This window comes from Lissotriton vulgaris, chromosome 2_1 (assembly GCF_964263255.1).
Source record: "Lissotriton vulgaris chromosome 2_1, aLisVul1.2, whole genome shotgun sequence".
NCBI lineage: Eukaryota > Metazoa > Chordata > Amphibia > Caudata > Salamandridae > Lissotriton > Lissotriton vulgaris.
The window spans coordinates 1,252,684,432-1,252,705,511 of record NC_141687.1 but is presented as its reverse complement, the minus strand read 5'-3'; positions in this window follow the sequence as shown (position 1 = coordinate 1,252,705,511).

Genomic DNA, 21,080 nt, shown 5'->3' with positions numbered 1-21,080 from the left:
GAGATCATGCAGATTTTCGGGGAGACGTCGTGCCTATACATGAACCCCCGCAAATCCACACTGTGGGTCCTCGATGGGCAGACCAAGGTGGGATTGTGGGCATCCATGATACAGTTAGCTGCAGGAGGATTGAAATACCTGGGGGTAGTATTGTCAGAGGTCCCAGCTGTGGCATGGGAGCGTAATGTGGTACTCATATAGGACAGGATGCGGGTGAACATCAAGTCCTGGTCTCGCATGCCTCTGACGCTGTTTGGTAGATCAGTGATTTATAAAATGGTGGCGCATACCCATCTCCTATACTAGTTACAAAACCACCCGTTTTCGATTCCAGCTCGATGGTTCCGTATGGTGAACTCTGTGCTAGGGCAGTTCCTGTGGGAGTGGGGAGGGTGCGGGTGACGGTGCGTACATGCTTTTTCTCTACATACAGCAGGGGATTGGCCTCACCTGACCACCTATCATACTACCCGGCCTCACAACTGCTGGTCCTCAATGACTGGTGGTACGGGGACAGGGGGGATACAGCATATGCACTAGAGCGCTGTCTGATGGGTCACAACACACTGCACACTATATTGTACTCAGCCAGGCTACGTAGTGCGCTGCCGCCGGCTACGAAGGTGGTGTTCATGATCTGGAAACAGGCGCTATGGCGCATGGGTTGATGGGGGTCTTGACGCGGGAAATCCCCCTGTGGAACAACGGGTGGCTGCCACAGTTGGCTGCTCTGACAGGACTCAGGGGGTGGGACGCGATTGGCATTTCCATGCTGGGCGACGTGGTGGCTGACAACACTATTAAGTCCTTTCGGAATTTACAGGAGGAATATCAATTGCAGCCGACACAGTTCTATCAATACTTACAGCTGAGACACGTGCAATCCCCGAGTTTGCAGGGTTTGGAGGACATCCCCGAGTTCAGTCCTGTAGAGGCCAAGCTCTTTATGGGAGATCTTGGAGATAGAAAGATCTCGCGCATATACCAAACCCTAGTGAGGCACTGCTCCCCCACACTTCAGAAGCTGCGGGGGATTGGGAGGCTGACGTGGGAGTGCTGGAGGAGGAGGACTGGGTGGAGGCGCTGGCGTCCCCGCGTGGGGCAGTGTGAGACTTGGCCCTTTCCCCAGAAATTTTTCGCTTTTTATCCCCTGTTAATTTAGAATGCCCCTATGGAAACAACAGTGTGTAGGCCTTGGGTGGTGGAGAATGCCCTGTTTAGTTTAAAACTAGTGTTGAAATGCAGGTACCTTCTACACCTAACATGGCCGCCACAGACCACTGCTGCAGCAGCGTGATTTAGTGGGCGCATTCTAGTAGCCAGGGGCAGGCTGGAACCCTCAGGCAATGTATCCATCTTAGCCTGCCAGCCTGTCCACAGGTAGAATGGTGGAACCTCCGGAAGCCTCTGGAACCTTCTGGAAGAGGTGAGGTGACACCAACTGACACCAACTGACACTATCAACTGTCAACTGGCACTATAAAAGGAAAGGGAGGGAACTTTCCTGAGGGGAAGAAGGAGAGAAGCTGAGGAGAAGACCTGGGGAAGTACCTACGCAGGATGATAGGCAGTGGGGGTCAGGGCAGGGTCTTATGATGCTGGAATGACAGGGCCTAGTGTGCTGCTTTGCAAGTGTTGAGGTATCCTGTTCCCCCCCCACTGACCTAGCCCCGCGGCAGGGAACCCCCAGGGACCCCTTGAAGGGATTGGCTGAGAAGAACTTGGGACACCAGCCACCAATTTACCCCCCCCCCTTCAAGGAACAAGAAACCAAGCAACTAAATCAAGAAACAAGTAACCAAGCAACTAAACTAAGGGCACAAGAAACATCACGCCAAGAAGAAAACTAAATCACCACAGGACTTTTGAGGAACTACCCAGGTATTGGCGCTGTGTCGCTCCCTGTGCCCCTCCTGACGCCACCTGGGGTTCCTGCGCTAACCTGCCACTGCTGTGTGGCTTGACCTGTGAACTGCCTTTATTTAAAGTCAGCTACTGCTGAAAGCGCTTTAGTCTATTGGTGTAAGCGCTATTGACTGCCTATATTAAGCGCTGTCTTTTTCCCTCATCTGGAGAAGCGCTGTGCTAGTACCTCAAGTGCTTTCTTGTGTGCCCCCAGAGGAGCGCTGTGAGGAAGAGCGCTGTATTATGCCTCCAAGCGCGTGACTGGCTGGGAAATGCCGTGCCCTGTGGTAGCGCTGTGAGACCTGCTGTAATTGACCAAGCGCTAGGCCTCTGCGCTAACTCTGTTCCAGGCTATGGTGCCAATGGATGGCTTTCCCCCGCACCTGAAGCGATACAGTGCCTGTACACAGCGCTGTGTTCTGTTCCTCTTATCAGCGCTAGAGTCTGTGTGCCCTGAAAAGCGCCGTATCCTGTGCCCCTGTGGAGCGCTATGAAGTAATTGACCCTTTGGAAGCGCTACTGGTGATTGCTGCCTGGAAGCGCTATACTGCCTGGGAACTGCTGGGCTGACCGAGCGCTGCATGCCCCCCTAAGAAGCGCTGGCATCGTGTGCCATTCAAGCGCTGTGAAGTTTCTCCGCGCTGAAAGCGCTGCTGCCCTACTCACCGCCGCAGCCGAGGCTGCCCTGAGGAGAACTGGAGTTGCCCCGGCAGCCCTCGGTGCCAGGAGAGGGCCGCCATAAAAATTCATGTCAGGCCGCGTTAGGCCCTGAGGCAAGAATCCCTGGTGTGAGGAGAGGACGCCGGTATGTTTAGGAAGGCCCGCGGCGGTCCCTGAAGCTGCAAGGGAGTCGGCGCCTTTGTCACCTGACGGGGGTGCCGCATCTAGAGCCGCGCCCCCACCTTGCCTGCTCCTGATCGTCTTTCTGCCCTGAGCCCTCCGTGAGAGGACTCGTGCCCAGGAAGGAGGGGGAACTTGGAATCACCACGGAGGAGTGGAGCCTCCTCCGACTTGCCCCCACGGGTTTTCCTGCTGCCTCGCGACCGGCGCTGGTGCTAACAGCTCCTTTCTGCACCGCGCCCGGTCGAGCGAGGCCCCCAAGGAATGCGCAAGGGCCCGGAAGGGCCGAACAATAAGGTAACTCCCTAGGGGAGGCGGGCGGAAGGCCGGAAGAGGCCCCGAGATCCCCCTCCCCTGGGAAAGCTGTGACTGGGTCCCGTTGGCCCCCCTCCCAAGAGCCTCGAGTGTGGTGAGGCCTTACCGGAGCCTAGACCACTGGGGGGCCCGGATTTATAAAAGTGAACCCCTAACTAAGGGAGGAGATATTAATCAAAAGACAAGTTAGAATGAAATGTTGGTCATTGCCACAGAAGGTGTTGGTTACATATGTTAGGGAATGCTTGTGCTAGCCTAAAGGAAGGTTCTGTTCTGGCATACTAAGATGGGGCCTGGGTTCTAATAACCTGTACATGTCTAATTGAATGCCGGTTACTGTAGCCTTATACATGGTTTGTTTTTGACTAAATGAAATGACCAGTCTAGCCTGGTGCATGGGTTATCCCATCTAACTGAAGTGCTCACCTGTCCTAGTGGCCCCATTCAATGTTAGAAGCCCCAGAATATGTGTGAAGTGCTCAGACCAAGTGCATGCATCCAATGTAGTACAGATTTTCTACAAATGTATGGGTCTCCTTGCCTGTTGAGTACTGGAATGGGAGTAATCCTCTAATGAGAGATGGATTCCTAATTAAGGAACTGGTTATTGTTATCTAAAGGAAATGGGTGGGCCCTACATGGTGAATTGGGATCCAAGTTCTAATGGGATGTTTACCCAGTGAGGTGGTTACCTAAAAGGATACCCGTTCTTGCTATAAAAAAGGCCTATGTTTGAGTTCTAGGGTAATGTTGATTCCTGATTAGGGAAGGGCTGCTACCCTTCCCCTGAAGTGTTCACTCCTGATTAAGGAGAGGTTTTACCTTGGTTAACTAACTGTTCTACACAAGGAAATGTTTGACCTACACTTAAGGAACCGTTTATTCCACCATAGGGCAACTGTTATTTAATTGCCTAGTTATTTCATGTCTACTGAAATGTAGCCTGAGTTTAAAAGGACAGGAACTGCCTATGGTTGACTCCTGAAATGTTTATTCCTGAGTAAGAAACGGTTTACCCTTTCCTACTGAAATACATTGCTCCAATCTAGGAAAATGTTCATTCCTACTAGGAATAACTCATAGAATGGTTTAACCTACACAAGAGGTCATTTATTTATAATGGAATGTTCTGCCTCTTGAGGGTTACTGGCCTGTTGGTCAGGGGGGGTGGTGAGATGTTTGCTCATTGACCCTGGGATGTTCCACCTTGGCTGGATGTTCTGGTGTAATAAGGCCCAATGGCAAGTTAAGCCCTAAATAAGGAACTGTTTATATTTACCTAATGTGATGTGGCTTGATCTGTTAGGAAGTGTTCTACATTCCTGCCTAATGCCATGTTTAGTTAGAACTAATGGGATGTCTACATAAGGAGGTGTTTACTTAAGGGGATGCCATCCTTGTTGCATGAAATGCATATTCCTGATTGCTAAAATGTTTTCTTCCACGTAGTACTAAATTTACTAGAAAAGCTTACTGTTATTTATTGACAGGCTTCCTGTTATAATTCCTTAATGTACTACTTTCAGGTGCTGGCTCAGAACAAGACTGAGGTCAGGCCTGTGCTCTTCAAATATTTATTTATCTAATAATTAATATTTATTGCATATTCAAGGTTCATTCATCTAGAATTTATTCCAGAGAAATACAACATATGTATTTGTAGAGGTAAATTGAAAAGCTAATGTTATAATGAATTTCTTCTACCCTGATCCTGCTCCATCTACTTGATTATCTATTTGAATAAAGTTAACTTGAGTTTTTACACAAACTCACTGGAGTGGTGTCACTAATTGCGTGCCTAGGTTTCTGACTCAGTGGTTGCGTGTGCTGCATGGTTGCTTAACACATAAGCTTTCTGATGCCTACCCGCTCGTGCCATGCTACCCTAGGGGACTGGTGACCCCAGTTCCAACAGGCAGCCATTGCAATGCGACTTCGCCTGGTCCAATTTAAATACCTTCATCGGGTGTATTTTACCAGGACACGCCTCTAGTGAGCGGGAATGATTTCCTCACCGATATGTTTGCGCTGTGATCAGGCGGAAGGCACATTTATTCACATGATCTGGCACTGTACAGCACTAGAGCGCTAGAGCGCTTTGGGGGGGGGGTCTTTGCATGACTCTCGGAGGTCCGGGGATGGCAGTTAGCCCGTACACCGCAGTTGGCCCTTTTACACGTAATAGAGGGGGTGGGAGGTAGAACTCACCTTAGCAAAGCGAGACATTGCACAGGCGTGGATAGCGACAAGGGCCCCATCTGTAGCATTCTGGAAAAATGGTCTTGATTTCTGCATGGGTCTGAAGCAGCCTATTTTTGTGGCAAGGGGGTGTCCACGCAAGCATTTTAAAATCTGGAACAGGTGGGCAGAATATCGGGGACTGTGGCTGGACCCTCCCGTGGTGGATGAGCAGTTACTGCCGGGTTAGGGGGAGACTGCATGTGAATACAAAGGACCCTTAGGGCAGGTATGCCTGCCACATGGCCCCCGAAACTTTTTTGGGGGTGCTAGAGGGTGTCAAAGTGACACCCCCTGCACCCTTGTCAAAATCGGTATTTACCGATTCGGTAAAAGGAACATCTGGATATTCCTACATATCCACCCCTTAGATTTAACGATTTTTAATTACCGAATCGGTAGAATTCGGTAATTAAAAATCGGTAAATCTAGTTTACCTACATCTGGGCCATAGAGAGGTAGCTGCCACATAAGCATATCCTTCTTCCCAATTGAGGCTCGCACCCATACACTGACTGGAGGGTACTGTATGTAGTATAGTGGTTACAGAGGTGCATTTGTCGTCTTCCCTTGTGCACTGTTTTATGTTTCCTTGTTCCTTTGTTTCCAGTGCTCCACCTGCAACCATATGTGTCTGCCCTAGGACTAATCCAATAAAGGGTAGCCCAAGAGAAGGCCTTGATGATTACTAATCGTCCTTCTTCTTGTGGTTATCAGAACTGAGTTACTTTTTATTTACAGGTAGACTTGTAATAGAAGAAAATCCAGATAGCTTGAATTGGCCATTGTGACTGTTAGCACAGTGTGTCTAAATAACCTTTTTTCATTTACAGGTCTCCCTCCATGCTTTTCACATCCTTTCCTTCCCCCGATTGACCCCCTTGATCTTCCGTGCCATAACAGCAATTCGGAATTGAGGTTGTCACTAGGTGGACCCCATTGAGCAACAAGCCGATTCTGAGAGGCCTCCGAGGGACCACGACAGAATAATCTGCCTAATCTATAGTATACCTCTCCTGGTCGGTTCGTTGTTGCTATGGCCACCCTCGAAGATGTGCTAGCTATATTAGTGATGCTTCAACAAGAAATTACTGACTCCAGAACTGAAATAGCTGCCTCTAGGACAGAGACAGCTGCTTTGCAGAATACAGTTGATAGGATGCAGAGAAATCCCTTTGATGTACAGGCAGGGCGAGGTGTTGAGGGGAGTCTTTTTCAGTTTGGTTCACCCCCAGGTCCTACGCCTTTTTCAGTTGAAATACCTACTCCCGTTCCCTTAGCAGCCCTGGAGCGATATTTTGGGGAGGCATCCAAGGTACAGGTATTTACGACACAGGTGTTACTGCATTTTACATGCAAACCAAAGGCCTTTCCCACTAATCAGGCTAGAGTAGCCTTTCTGATTTCTTATTTAGCAGGGCATGCGGCTCAGTGGGCTGTACCATATGTACGCCTTGACAACCCACTGTTTTATGATTGGGTAGAATTTCGGAAGGAGTTTGAGCTGGTGTTTGATCGTCGAGCTGCCTCTTTTTCAGCAGACCGAGAACTCTTAGAGCTCAAGCAGGGCAATAAGGATCTGGTGGTGTACATTAACACCTTCCAACGGCTAGTGGCAGAAACATAGTGGCCAGAAGAGAAACGGTCCGCTCTGTTTTATCAAGGGCTGAAGGAGGAACTAAAGGATGTGTTAGCCCAGATTGACCCTCAGCCCTCTACTTGTATTGAACTAATTAATCTTGTGTTGAGATTGGATTATCGAATGGGCGAACGTAGAGTTGACCGGAAGAGAGTAGCTCGTCAGCGTATGCGTTTCGGCAAAAACAGGAGCCCAGGGGGAGGTTCATTGCCTCCTGTTGAACCTATGGACATAGGTACAGTACGAGCTCCGCTGACACGAGCTGAGAGAGAAACAAGAAGAAAGACTGGCCTCTGCATGTATTGCAGAAAAAAGGGGCATTTCGTAAAGGATAGCCTGGCCAAACCTCGATCAAGCAAAGGGGTGAAAAGACTATCAACTATCAACCCGAAAGCCCGTCGGAAAACTAGCAGACTCAAGGTACTCAGAAGGGAAGCCCTTGGGTGGTATAAACCTCCCTTCCACAAGTAATGTCTCTGAGTTGTCTTCCCAACACTTCTTTTTGCCCATTCAAATAAAGACACACAAGGGATGGCAAGATGTTGTAGCCATGATTGATTCTGGGGCTACAGGGATGTTTATGGACCTGGGTACCGCTAGGAATCTATGCCTTGGGTTGATAACTAAAGACAGCCCAGAAGAGGTTCTGGCAATTGATGGGAATAAATTAAGTATAGGTCCTATCATGTTCCATACCGACACCTTAAGAATAGGCTGTGGGGGAGGGCCTGTTGAATGGTTAAGTTTCAATGTCATCCAGGTGCCACAATATGGGGTAATCCTGGGGCTTCCCTGGTTGAAACTTCACAATCCTTTAATTAATTGGAGGGAGAAAAGAGTGGAGTTCAGGGACTCATGGTGTAAGGACCATTGCTTTAATGAGCACCCTGATTCCTTGCTGACAGTAGCCATGTTGCATACTGTAGCAACGGCCCCAGAAACAGATGTTCAGCTTCCTTTATGGTATCAGGATTACCAAGATGTGTTTTGTGAGAAATTAGCCGATACCTTGCCTCCTCATAGGCATTATGATTGCCGGATAGATTTAATGCCGGGAGCGGTGATTCCCTGTGGGAGGCTATATGCGTTAACAGAAGCAGAAAATACCCATTTACGGGATACCTCGATAAATACTTGGAAAATGGCTTTTTTCACCCCTCAAGGTCTCCAGCGGCCTCTCCACTATTTTTTTATCCCTAAGGCTAATGGAGAGAAGAGAGCCTGCATAGACTTTAGGGCATTGATTCACAACTTGAATTCAGCATTGCATCTACACTACGGACAGCATTGAAGTTAGTCTTGATTTATGTAAGGCAGAGACAATTTTGTTAAATGATGCAACAAAAAACATTCCTCAATGTCTGTACTGAGTACTGCTTTCAAATGTACACTGCGATCAACAGAGTTCACTACTTGATACCGGAAGCGCATCAGCACTACAGACAACATTAAATTCATTCTTGATTTATTTAAGGCAGAGGCAATTGTACTGTGTGTCCTCAGATTTTGTTAAAGTATTTTACAAAAAAGCATTCCTCGATGTCTGTGTCAACTACTGCCTTCGATCTACACTGCGGACAGCAGGGTTCACAACTTGGTACCAGTGGTGAATCAGCTCTACAGACAATATTAAATTCATCCTCAATTTACTTAAGGCAGAGACAATTGTACAATGTCCTCAGATTTTGTTAACTGTGACAAAAAAACATTCATCAATGTTTGTGTTGAGTACTGCCTTCGATCTACACTGCGGACAGCAGGGTTCACAACTTGAATTAAACTTTGCATCTACACTACGGACAGTAGGGAATTCACCCTTCATTTATTTAATGCAGAGACAATTGTACTGTATGTGTTCAGCTTTTGTTAAAATAAGAAACACAAATCATTCGTCCATATCTGTGCTCAGTTCTGCCTTCGATCTACAGTTTTTGACAGCAGGGTTCACAACTTCAATTCAGCTTTGAATCTATACTACGGACAGCGAGAAATGTAGCCTTGATTTATTTAAGGTAGAGATAATTGTACTTTATGTCCTCCGATTTTGTTAAAGGATATGACAAAAAGAATTTCTTGATGTTTGTGATGACTACTGCCTTCGATCTACATTGTGAGGGCTCACAATTCAGAAGGAATGACGATTGCACATGACGCATTCCAGTAGGCAAGAGACATTGTACCAGTCTGACCCGCCCGAACCATGAATCGTCGCAGGGTGCGCACACGCTGAGTTCTTCAGGTACCACTAACTCACTACACCACAATTCATCTCCCTGTGGCCTTAATAATACAGAATTCACTAAGCAAAAAACATTGCTCCCAGTGCGGCTGGCCCACACCACTCATCATCGCTGACTGCGTAGACGCTGAGAGCCACACCTACCACTAACTCTATACAGCTCAAGTCAATGCCACACGGCTGTGGGCCCTTCCTGATGACTGCCTCCGGTCTATACTGCGAACAGTAGGGCTCACAATTCAAGATTAGTACCAATGCAAATTGTGTGAGAGACAATAATTGGTTAAGAAAACCAAATGCTCCTAATATGCAACATCGCTACCAGACATACATACCCATTTTGAGAAAGTTAGAATGCACTGCATGAAGTGCAATCATTTAATTTGTTATGGGGAGCAATCAGTAGACCTAATTTGCAGAACAATTGATAACCATCGATGGTAGTTTTTTTTCCCCTCAAAGTACATGCAATGTTGTCCTGCATAATGCAATATTCAATGCTTTGAGTGCAGCCCGTTCAGACCACACATCATCGCAGGGTGAGGACACGCTAATCACCAGATGTACAACTAACTCAGTACACCATAAATAATCGCCCACGATTTTATTAAGGCAAAATTCAGTAGTCAAAAAACATTACCCCCAGTGCGGCCTGTCCGTACCACACATCATCCCAGGTTACGTACACGCTAAGTCCCAAAGGTACTACTAACTCAGTGCACCATAATTCATCGCCACGTGGCCGTATTCAGGCAGAATTCAACAAACTCTTCATTCATTATTTGCAGAGTGCAGTACCAAACAATATAAAATGTCTATCAAACCCTATACAATATCCCTTTAGTAGCCTTCCTTCAAAAACTTCTTTTATATAAGTTCTAGGTTTAGTTGAAAAACAAAATTTACGCTGCAAGTGCAAAGGCACACTCAATGGCAGTCTACATTGCGGACAGCACAGGTCACAACTTGAACTATAATGTCCCTGAAACATACACATTTTGACAATGTATTACACACATGTTTCATCTTTTATTTCGATCGTGATTACAGATTATGCAGTCCAGTAGGCAACACGCTGACTACCAGACGTACCACTAACTCAGTGCACCATAAATAATCACCACATGGCCTTATTAAGGCAAAATTCAGTAGCCAAAAGACATTCTTAGAAGTGCGATCTGCCTGAACCACACATCATCGCAGGTTCCACACAAACCGACCTTACCTTAGTGCACCACAATTCATGAACCCTTTACGATAAAATCTTCTGAGTATTATTTCACATGTAGTGCTCCTACCTTTGTACAGCAGAAGTCATAAACCATTTACAATTGAATATCTATGTATGATATCATGATTACTATTCTACTTGTTACCAACAGTAACATAATAAAATGGAGTCGAGCACACGTGCCCGTACACACTTCAACTATCTATTTGTGTGTGTATTTATTATGTTTGCAAAATGCTGCTCCTGCGCCCTACCACATTATATTGTGATATAAATAGCGTATACAACCATCTTACCTCTGACAGTAAGTGTGGGCTACTCCTCCTTTTTTGTTTTTGCATATTTATATAGCGCAAAATCAACCCAAAACTATATCAGCAATTTACATGAGCACCGTATTTACAGTACATTTTCAGGCACGCGTAGATTGCCTCATTACTCTACAATAACAGGATGTGGACGCAACTCCGAGCCTCGAACACTGATTTCCAGAACCAAGTTCAACAGTATACCTGAATGACCACATACGGATATGTATTATCAGCCTTTCATGTGCCAAAAACTGCAACTTAAACCTTTAACAGCCCTGTATTACTACAGCTACAACACTCCACTAAATGTACATCAAACATTCATAATCACAGAACCGTGTCATGTCCACCATCTTTTATGTATGCAACTATGAAAGAATATAGAGTCAGTGATAGCCCGTACCTTCCATGTTGGCCATGTTGTGGAACTTATCAGATATAATGACACATTTGCATTTAAGACCCCGGTGACATCAGCACTACAAGACGGACGCCTGAATCACTTGATTTCTCATATAGTTCACGACGGAACCACGCCCATAGCTCCGGAATCATGGTTCAGAGCATCACGCAGCACTGGCATAGACCATGCGCCAGACCACTCCGCTAACACTTCCAGAAAAAAACAAAAATGCAACATTGCCCAGATTTCCATTTTACTGATTTCTTAGTTCCAGGTCTAGTTGTCAGAACGGCACACACACACTCCCTCACGCCTGGTATAAACCCGCACCACACCCATCCAACACATGCGTCACTACACATGTGACCCTACCAATAAAAAATACGGGGCGCACGTGCTCTATGCCATTTTAGAGTTGCTCCCATTGCAAGCGCTGAGATGGCCCGTCCTAGTGGTTCAGCCGCCTCATGTAGGCCCGAACCACCGAGTACAAGGGCCCACCACTACGTGTCTGACCTCTTTGGTCACTGAGTTAGTGGTTCGGCAAGGACTAAGTGGGTGTGGAACCTGCAATAAAGATAGGTGCACAAGTATGTCTTTTCTCATAGCGATATCAAAATTCAGCACCATATGTCAGACTTCTTGGTGGCAGAGCGGGATTGCATGATGTAGAAAGTGTCCTGTCCAGGAAATGGTGTGCAATGAGGCCTGGGTGCGCATCAGAAGAAGTCGATGGGGTGCAGCAGACTGGATATAAAAAGGGGACGCAGCGATTTAGGCGTACGCAGTCCTATATACCGTATCTTATTGCATTTATATATTTTTTTTCCAATAGCAGGAACATTTTTAGAATTGGTTTAATGTCGGACGCTCGTGATGATCGAAACCACGTGTATCACTTTGCACCACTTGCTTTCACAACCGAATAAAAGCATTACTACTATAGTAATTTTTCAAAAATCGAAGCCTATTAAAAAAGTTGGAACTGTAAAAATAGTTGTTTTTAAATGCGGGAGGGAAGGTGTGTAAAAGGGTGATGTAACTCTACTCCACATTAAGATAGTAACAATTACCAATCATAACATCTTTCTTTTACTATCTTTTAGATGTAGAGCTTCAGGGTGCATTATGTCCCTGCACGTGGTGAAAAACACAACAGTGACAGAAAGGTGAGCTGCGAATATTCTTTTCAGTCACTCTCTCACTTCCTCTCTCCTTTGATAAGGAAATGACACACAATGTTAACTTCCTTTTTATCTTTCAGGTTGTGTTTCACAAATTGGCGTCCCCCCCAAACACCTCCAAAGCTCATCGTTCATGCATTCTGCGATGATGCGTGGCCATCGTAACAACGTCTGAAAAGGCTGCTTTGACACGTGGTGCACCCTCTTTGAATCACGCCAATGGCACAAGGTGAGCAAAGAAGCCTGTTTCTGAAACAACGATAAGTCATCTGTGGACGGAGAGAGTGGGTAGTGTGCAGCAGCTTCACTGCGTAGGAATGTACAATTACCTCAGAGCAGTGAGAATAGATAGGTTACAACAGTCTGAGGGGCAGATTTACAAGTCCCTGCACCACTTTTGTGTCACTTTTAACATGGGAAAAGTGGAGCAAGGAGCTTGTAAATCTGCCCCTGAGTGCGCAAGAAAAAACACTCACCTCCGGACTCTGGAAGTCAATGGGGTGCAACAGTCTGGGTACGCAGTATTGAGAACTCACAACTATGCAGTGGGAGTGCATGGGATATAGTACTTTGGAAGAAAAACAGCGCACAGACACCTCCTTACAGTGGAAGATGATGAAACACAGTATCCTGACTTTACAAAGACATCAAGTAAAAATATACTTGTGCAGTTGTATATACTCTGCTATTGCTAACTATATACTATCTTTCAAATCACTAAACTAGAGGGTGCACTATGAACCGGCACATGCTTGCACACACAACGGAGGCAAAAAGGTGAGCTACAAACTTTTCTCCAGTATTAACTGCTCCATCTCTAACTTTCTCTCACAGTTTTAATGTTGTTTTTTCTCTCTCTCTCTCACTCTCTCTCACATTGTTTCTCTTTCTCTTTTAAAGTTATGGACGCTGCTGTCCACTCTGCCGATAAAAAAATCAAGGCTGAATGTAATACAGTGTGCAGTGTACAACCAAAGCTGAGTTCAAGTTGTGAACTCTGTTCGCCACAGTGTTTACAGAAGGTAAGCAGAGCAGCCTAGATACACAATGCCTCCGATTAAATGCGTTAGAAATAAAGGGGATTATTTACAAGCCCCTTGCACCACTTTTGCATCACGTTTAACATGGGAAAAGTAAAGCAAAAGTGGCGCAAGGGGCTTGTAAATAAGCCCCAAAGAATATTGTCCTGCATATTGACTTGATCTCTAACCTAATTCTATCTCACCTCTGAATCATTCTAAAGACCTGTTGGTCCTTACTGTAAATCTGACGCAGTAGGCACTTCCGTACAGACACCTCTTGAACGCGGGCCTATAAGAGAGGTGGAATGTATCAGGCACACTGCAGACGTGCACATTAACAAATATTGCCAAGTATTGCCCTAACTTGTAATCTTTGACCTCCTTCAGTCACATCAATCTAATTTTAAACACTTATTTTCATTTTTGTTTTGCAGATTACCTACTCTACTTCTATTGGAGTCCATATCACATTTTGTTTATTATATTGTTTTTGTTAAAGTTATATTTCTAGTTATTTATTATATTGTTATCTTCAAGTTACGTTTCTAGGTATTTATTGTTGTTTTAATAAAAGTTAATAAAAAAAAGTATATACAGCTTTTTTTCTGACAACATTTCACTATTATTTAGTGTGATAATTATATACTTAGGAAACATTTAAAAATAGAAATGATATTAATAACTAGAACTATAATACTGAGGCTAACTCCTTTACCAGCTGTTTACCAGAGTCTATAGCTACGACTAACGGTTCTTATAGAAAAAAAATTCAACTCCAGAACAGTAACTGTTTCGATTAGCAACATTGTGTGGTGAACTTCTAACCTCAGTGCTTACTTAAGTGCTCCATGAACTGTTACTATGGTAACAGGCAGTAAGCAGTTTGGGGGTAGGGTTGAAAGGTACTGGCTATACAGAAACCATTATATTTACCCAGGATCCTCTACATAACAGAAAGGAAAGCAAAGTAAGACAGAACACTGGGTCGCAGATTTACAAGCCCCTTGAGCCACTTTTGTGTCAAGTTCAAGTTCAAGAAAGCTTTATCCGATTGTAGAAGCAATCATAAAAGCATACAAGCAACTAATACCACTAATACATAAAGACCATAGTAAAAAAATGACACATAATGAAGATAAAAAAGAAGTTACAGTTTAAATCCAAACATTTATCATTTTACTGTGCAAAATAAGCATTCAGATAATCATAAATTTCCTTTGGTGAGGCACTTTTTTCAAAAAGGATAAAATTCTCAGAACAGAGTTTGCATCGGCTAATAACTGTAAAAGTAACAGTGCCGGGCGGCATTGTCGTAGTCCAGAACTCCTCAGAAAATGGACTAAAAACCTCTGCCTATCACTAGAATAAAACTTGCAAAATAAAATAACATGAATCGTGGATTGGGGATAAATTGAATCACAAGGGCAAAGTTGAAGATCATGTGACCAATCATTCATGGCAGGGAAAGTAACTAAACTATGGAAGGTTCCCATCCTAAAACAAGTTCATAAAAATCTATCGTAGGCTCCTGGGACGAAAGACAAATAGGGTTGAATATTAAAAGTTGTTAAAATTAGTTGATGATGAAGGACAGAGGGCTTTAGGATCTTTACCGTCATTCTCTGGGTATCAAGCAGCATTACACATCTCTTGTCAAATCCTTTCTGGATACTGCTTCAATAGAAGAGGGATTCGTATAGTAATGTAACTGGCCCATGTCTTTAAAAAAGTTATGCACATATCTCAGCCAGGGAATCTTCATGGCTCCTTCCAATTTCAATATGTCTGAAAGGATGTCTCTGTTTAAATTAGCCTGGGGTTTTGTCCACAACCTGTGCCTTAATAGCACAGGCGCTATCCTAATAGAGTCAGAAATGTACTGTATACCCAGTTCGGCATGGCAAACACATCCTGAAGTACTTTTCAGCACCGCTAAAATGTATTTAAGAAAGGAGTTTTCGACAATCTGGATAGGGGAAAGATCTGCAATCCCCCATATTCCACTCCCATAAAGTGCAGCAGAAACACATTTAGCCTTATATACTTTAATTAATTCTACTGGTGGTCGCTTGCTGAGCTTCCTGGTGAAAGTGATAAGTGCAGATGTAGAACGTAAAAGGGCTCGTTTTTTAGCAGCCACTGCTTGTACCCAGGAGTCATTCTGGGAAAAAAAGGATGCCCCGGTAAGAGAATTTTTTTGTATCCTCGATCCTTTTACCATCAATGAAAATATCTTTATTAATCCTAAAGCCAGTGCCCCAACGCATAATGAAAGTTTTTGTATAATTGACCCTTAGGCCCAAGTCTTTCATAAAAAGGGTAAAGCTGTTCATAACTCGTTGCAGTCCCACCTGAGTATGTGACATTAAAACAGCGTTGTCGGTATATAATAGGGCTGGTATTGGGCGGCCATTAATCTGAGGAAAGTCCTGGTTATCTTTACATAGGGCTTCTTCCAGCCCGTTTATGTACAAATTAAAAAGAAGAGGAGCCAGGACACAGCCCTGCCTGACACCACTCTTAATCGGTAATGCAGCTGTACACTCACCCTTTACCCCGTAACATACGCGTGCCTTGGCGTCGGAATAAAAACTTTTAAGAAAATAAATAATATTTACATCAACCCCCAGATCTCCCAACAATTTCCATAATTTCGAGTGGACCACACAGTCAGATGTTGCTGAAAGGTCCACAAAAGCTAAAAACAAATTCCCTTTCTTGACCCTTGTGTATTTGCCCACCAATAAGGAGAGATTCAAGCCCTGTTTTATGGTCCCTAGTCCAGCTCTGAATCCATATTGCAGGTCAGATATGATCGAGTTATCATCGGCCCAATCAAGTAAACGCTCTAGCACAACCCGACCTGCAACCTTCGTGATGGAATCAGAAGGGAAATTGGTCTGTAACAACCCAGGTCGTTCCTATCTGCTTTTTTAAATATAGGAACGATTACAGACTCAACCCAGGTCGATAGGGGACCGACAATACAACTCGCATTGAGGACCTGGTCAAGAAGAGGCCCCCACAAAGATGTGATTGATTTAAACAAATCAATGAGGACCCCGTCTGGTCCAGGAGCCTTTCAGCCCCGGCTGGCGCATAAAGCCCTTTTGACCTCCTCAGGGTAAAAGCTAAGGGCATAGAATGGAGAGGATCACTTAAAGCTTGAATCTCTTCTGAGGATTCAGTTCCTCCATATGCCTGGGTAAAATGCTCTATCCATCGGGTTTCCGGGATGGCTGACTCCATAGTAGGGTTGATGTCACTAGATAAGAAGGGTGGTCTTCTCATTACCTTCCAAAAACCTGCACTGTCATTGTTTACTGAGGCTAAATGAAGAGCCTCCCAGGCATCATCCCTGAGTATATTCTTCCTGTCTTTCAGGACTTGATTATAGGCTTGTCTAGCTCTCTTGACTTCTGAGGCGATCCTTGGTTTCCTGTGAAGTTCTTTTTTTAACAACAAGTGTAGTTTAGTGCACTTTGAATCAAACCACCCCCGTACCCCCTTGGCCTTGTGTTGTCTGCTAAGACATTGCCTAATTGCCTTGGTTATCTCCTGAAATGACACTAGTAAGACCGTGGGAGGAGTATCTTCATTAAGGCATGTCTCTATATCTCTAAAGGATTTAACAATAGTTTGTTTAAGCATCTCTGTCTGGTTCACCATTGCACAATGCAGAGAGTAATCATTAGTGCTGGCAATAGATATATTCTCTAACAGTCGGTCTCTGTTATTGGTAACTACAACATTCTTAAGCAGCAATGTGACTGATTGACAGAGCGGGAAATGGTCCCTAAGGGAATTGTCAGAGACGTAAAAGGAGCGAAGTCTAGGAGCTTGACTACTAGAGGCCAACATAAAATGTTTAGTAGAGCAGCAACCCAGACCGCTAAAGGTTGTTGTCATGGGGACAGGTGGTGGGCATAATTTGTTAACAAAACCAAGATCAAAACTGTAAATAAATTCATTCAGTAGGTCCCCTAGAACAGAATGATTAATGTGTAAGGGACAAACGCCATCTTCACATAAAGCCCCACAAACATTGGTCCCAGCATTAACACACAGTACAATTAAAATCCCCCACCAGGAGTACCATGATATCTTTCCTGTTATTTTTGCTTAACAGACTCAATGATTTATGCATATTCTCAAATACGGCGCGTTGTAAGCCTGGGGAAATATTATTATAAAAGTTCACCATAGCTAAAGAAAATGTTGAGTCAAAGTCCAGAACGAGCAATTGATGATAAGAATCACTAGCAAGCTCAGTGATCAATTTCAGGCTTAGAGTGTTCGACACATAAACACACAAACCACCCTTTGCCCTGCCACTCCGGGACAGCAGGAATGTGGTACGTCCTGTACCTGTTTAAATGAATGGCTTCCTCAGCCCAGGTCTCCTGAAAACAGAGGACTTCATAATGTCGAACAGAGTCCCACCATAATTGAACATTTAGTTTGGAGCCAATACCAGCGATGTTCCAAGATACAATTCGACAGACCTGGTGCTCGTCCACAAGCGCAAGAGGTGCAAGGGAGATTACATCCTCAGTTGGAGACATGGTAACAAGTGCGGATTGAGCTGGAACGTTACAGCTGTCGTATTCACTATGTACAGGCTCGTTACCAGGGTCATGGGTCAATATGGTCATATATGGTCTTATTTTCCTTCAGACTCTGTGAATCACCACTTCCGCACCATTCCTTGGATTTAAGACAAGGCACATGGTTAAGTCAATCGTTATCCTCCAGACCACTGAAAACCTCAAAACGGTTATGAGTAGGTAGGTAGTAGCTAGGCTGTCTTATTTCCCAGTGACTCTCAGGAGCACGATTGAGGCCAGGATTTAATGCAGGTTCTAAGAGGTGATAAAAATATCCTAAAGGTAGAATATTTATGTCGCGTGAGGTTACCGGCCCATTCCGCCCCCTCTCTATAATGGTGCGTACCTAAAGTTATAACTACGCATAGGTTATAACTACGCAATTTCCTCTGAACAATTTTGGGGAGGGGCTGACCCAGCCAATCCTGCGGACCATTTTGAATACCGTGAAGAGGCATTCCTTCAGGCCTGTCCTGGAAGTCAAAAAACTGGAGAGCCTTATTCCTTAAGGTTGACCAATGTTCGAACACGTTAGTAGCCAGTTGGGGGACATTGGTCAAGACCACCGTATACTGGGTTGCTTCTGCGGGTAAATCTAAGTTTTGTGAGGAATCGTAAGAAGTTTCATAATATCCCTGCTGATTTTTGTCAGTAGTGGCAGCATCAGTACTTCCCCCTTCCTTCCCCCCTGCAATTACCCTACTCTCAGAGTGGTCAGGCTGATTGGTGGTTATAATAGAATTCACGGCCTTATTCCTCATTTGCTCTGGAATTACCACATTAGAGGATGAGCCCGCGATAGGCTCTATCCCTATATCGGGTGGAGTGTGAACTACTGGTTTAGAGGAGGCGGACTGTACCAATTGGTGGGTGCCTTGTGTCAGCTCGTCTATTTTTGTTAGCTGGGATTCTATGTTGGAGATTTTTAAGTGGATAGGTTCCAAAACAGTTACCAAAATAAACTTCAATTTGTCCCAAAAACCATCGTTCTGTATTAAATTTGCAGTGTTAGCTGTTTCTTTCTGCTTAATTGGACTGCCCAACTCACATGTGCCCTCTGCCAGTTTCCTTTTCTTCCCCTTCGAGCAGATAGCATTCTTGCTATGCTTAGGGGTATTTTTTCTTTTAACCTTGGCAGAAGTAGAAGGAAATTCTGAATTGTGTGTGTGTTGACGTTTATATTTAGCCTTTTGGCCTCCCGTTATGACAGCATGTCTAATCGGACTATGTTCCGGAGATATTAGTATAACTGAGTTCTCAGGTGAATCTGTTACGGTTAATAGTGGAGGACAGGTAATAGATTCGGGGGGTAAGGAAGACACGTTATTAGAGTCTGTGCTCAGGCCATAAGATTAGGAGTCAGGGAGAGTCTGATCTGGGGGCGGAACGGTTCTAAAGACAACCTGCGTTCAGTAAGTTGAATTTCTCGAACAGGAACAGACTCAGCCCTCACCAAGAAGGCATCAAGTGTCCCAGCCACGGTCCTACCTTTAGCTTTATTCATGCTGTAAATACTTCTTACTGGATCCCCAGCCCTATACTGCAAGTTAGCAACTTCTGAATATCTCAGGCCACCCTATATTATCTGCTAAGGCAGACGAGGTAACAGGCCACAGATAGGATTTAACATCCAAAAATAACCATAAAATGAGTAAAAAATATCTACTTAGTCAGAGCCCTTTGGAACAGAATTTAAGGCAATTTGGTAAGTTCGCTGAAATGTCCCACTGGCTGGTGCAAGTTGAACTCTCTTGTGACTCAATATAATACAAACAGAATCCCCCTTATATTCAAAGTCAAAATTAGTCAGTTAGCTTACTTCGTGTCCAAGATGAGAGCGTTAGGGGGGGTGGGTCAACCCAGTCTCCTTTGGCCTCTGACGGGCAGTGCCCGGGCAAGCCCATGCGTGTCCCGTGCTGCGGGAGCCCGTGCCTCTGCTTAAGCACCTCCTGGTGCATGTGACCTTGTTGGGAGTGTGGGCAGCACTACTGCCACGCGGGATGCTGGTTGGTGTAGTCCCCTCTCGCTGGGTGGCAGTGGCGGTCAATGGCGGCAATGGCGGCAATGGCGATCGAGTGGCGGCTCTCGGCGGCGCTCAGTGAACCTAACGAGTGCGGCGGCCCACCTCGCTGCTCTGGACTCTCTTTTGTGGCAGAAAGATGATGCAGGTACTGAAAAGAACTCGCCTGATTGTGTTCCCACGAAGTGAAAAACTGCACGCAAGACCCGATTCTGGATATCCTTTAAGAAAGGTGCGATGTCTCATTTAGAATTTGTGTATTCTTGAAAGTGATTACGGAGCAGAGTTCCTGCATATAAGGGCCCCTCCAGCTCCGTTGCGCTTTGCAAGTGCATGGCTACCGACCCACTTGGGTCTCGTAGTGGTGCGTAGCCATGGCCTGGGCTTGGCCACAAAAATCTGAAAAGAGCTGGAGGGGCCCTTTTCATTGTCAGGGCGTCACTCTGTACATTGTTTGTCTCACCAGGATATTTTAATTTGACTATTGGAAAGCAAGTGCCCACTTGGATATGTTAATCAGGACTTCCAGTCCCATCATGACACATTATCACTACCTGGTTTTACATCGGGGCTTATTGTGTAAAATAAAGAATGGTCTACCTTTTAAAATGCTGATGCCTTTTCAATTGTCTCGAAATGCTGCCCAGAGGAAGGGAGGTGTCCTGAAACGCATTGGCGGCATTTGTGTGGGGGGATGTCCAGATTGAGCAGCCCTGCCTTTGGCTGACTTCCGGCCAGTGCGTTGCACCGGAGCCGCAAACTCTCTTTTTAGAAATTTGTTGCCAAGCAAAAGGCCATGGCTACGCACCACCACAAGACCCGAGTGGGTCTGTAGCAATACACTTGCAAAGCGCAACGGAGCTAGAGGGGCCCTTTTCATTGCCATGGCATCACTCTGTGCATTGTTTGTCTCACCAGGATATTTTATTTGACTTTTGGAAAGCCAGAGCCAAGTTGGATGTGCTAATCAGGAATCCAGTCACATCATGCCACATTTTCACTACCTGGTGTGACATCAGGGCGTATTGTGTCAAATAAAGAAGGGACTACCTTTTAAAATGATGATGCCTTTTCATTTGTCTCAAAATGCTGCCCAGAAGAAGGGAGGTGTCCCGAAACACGTTGG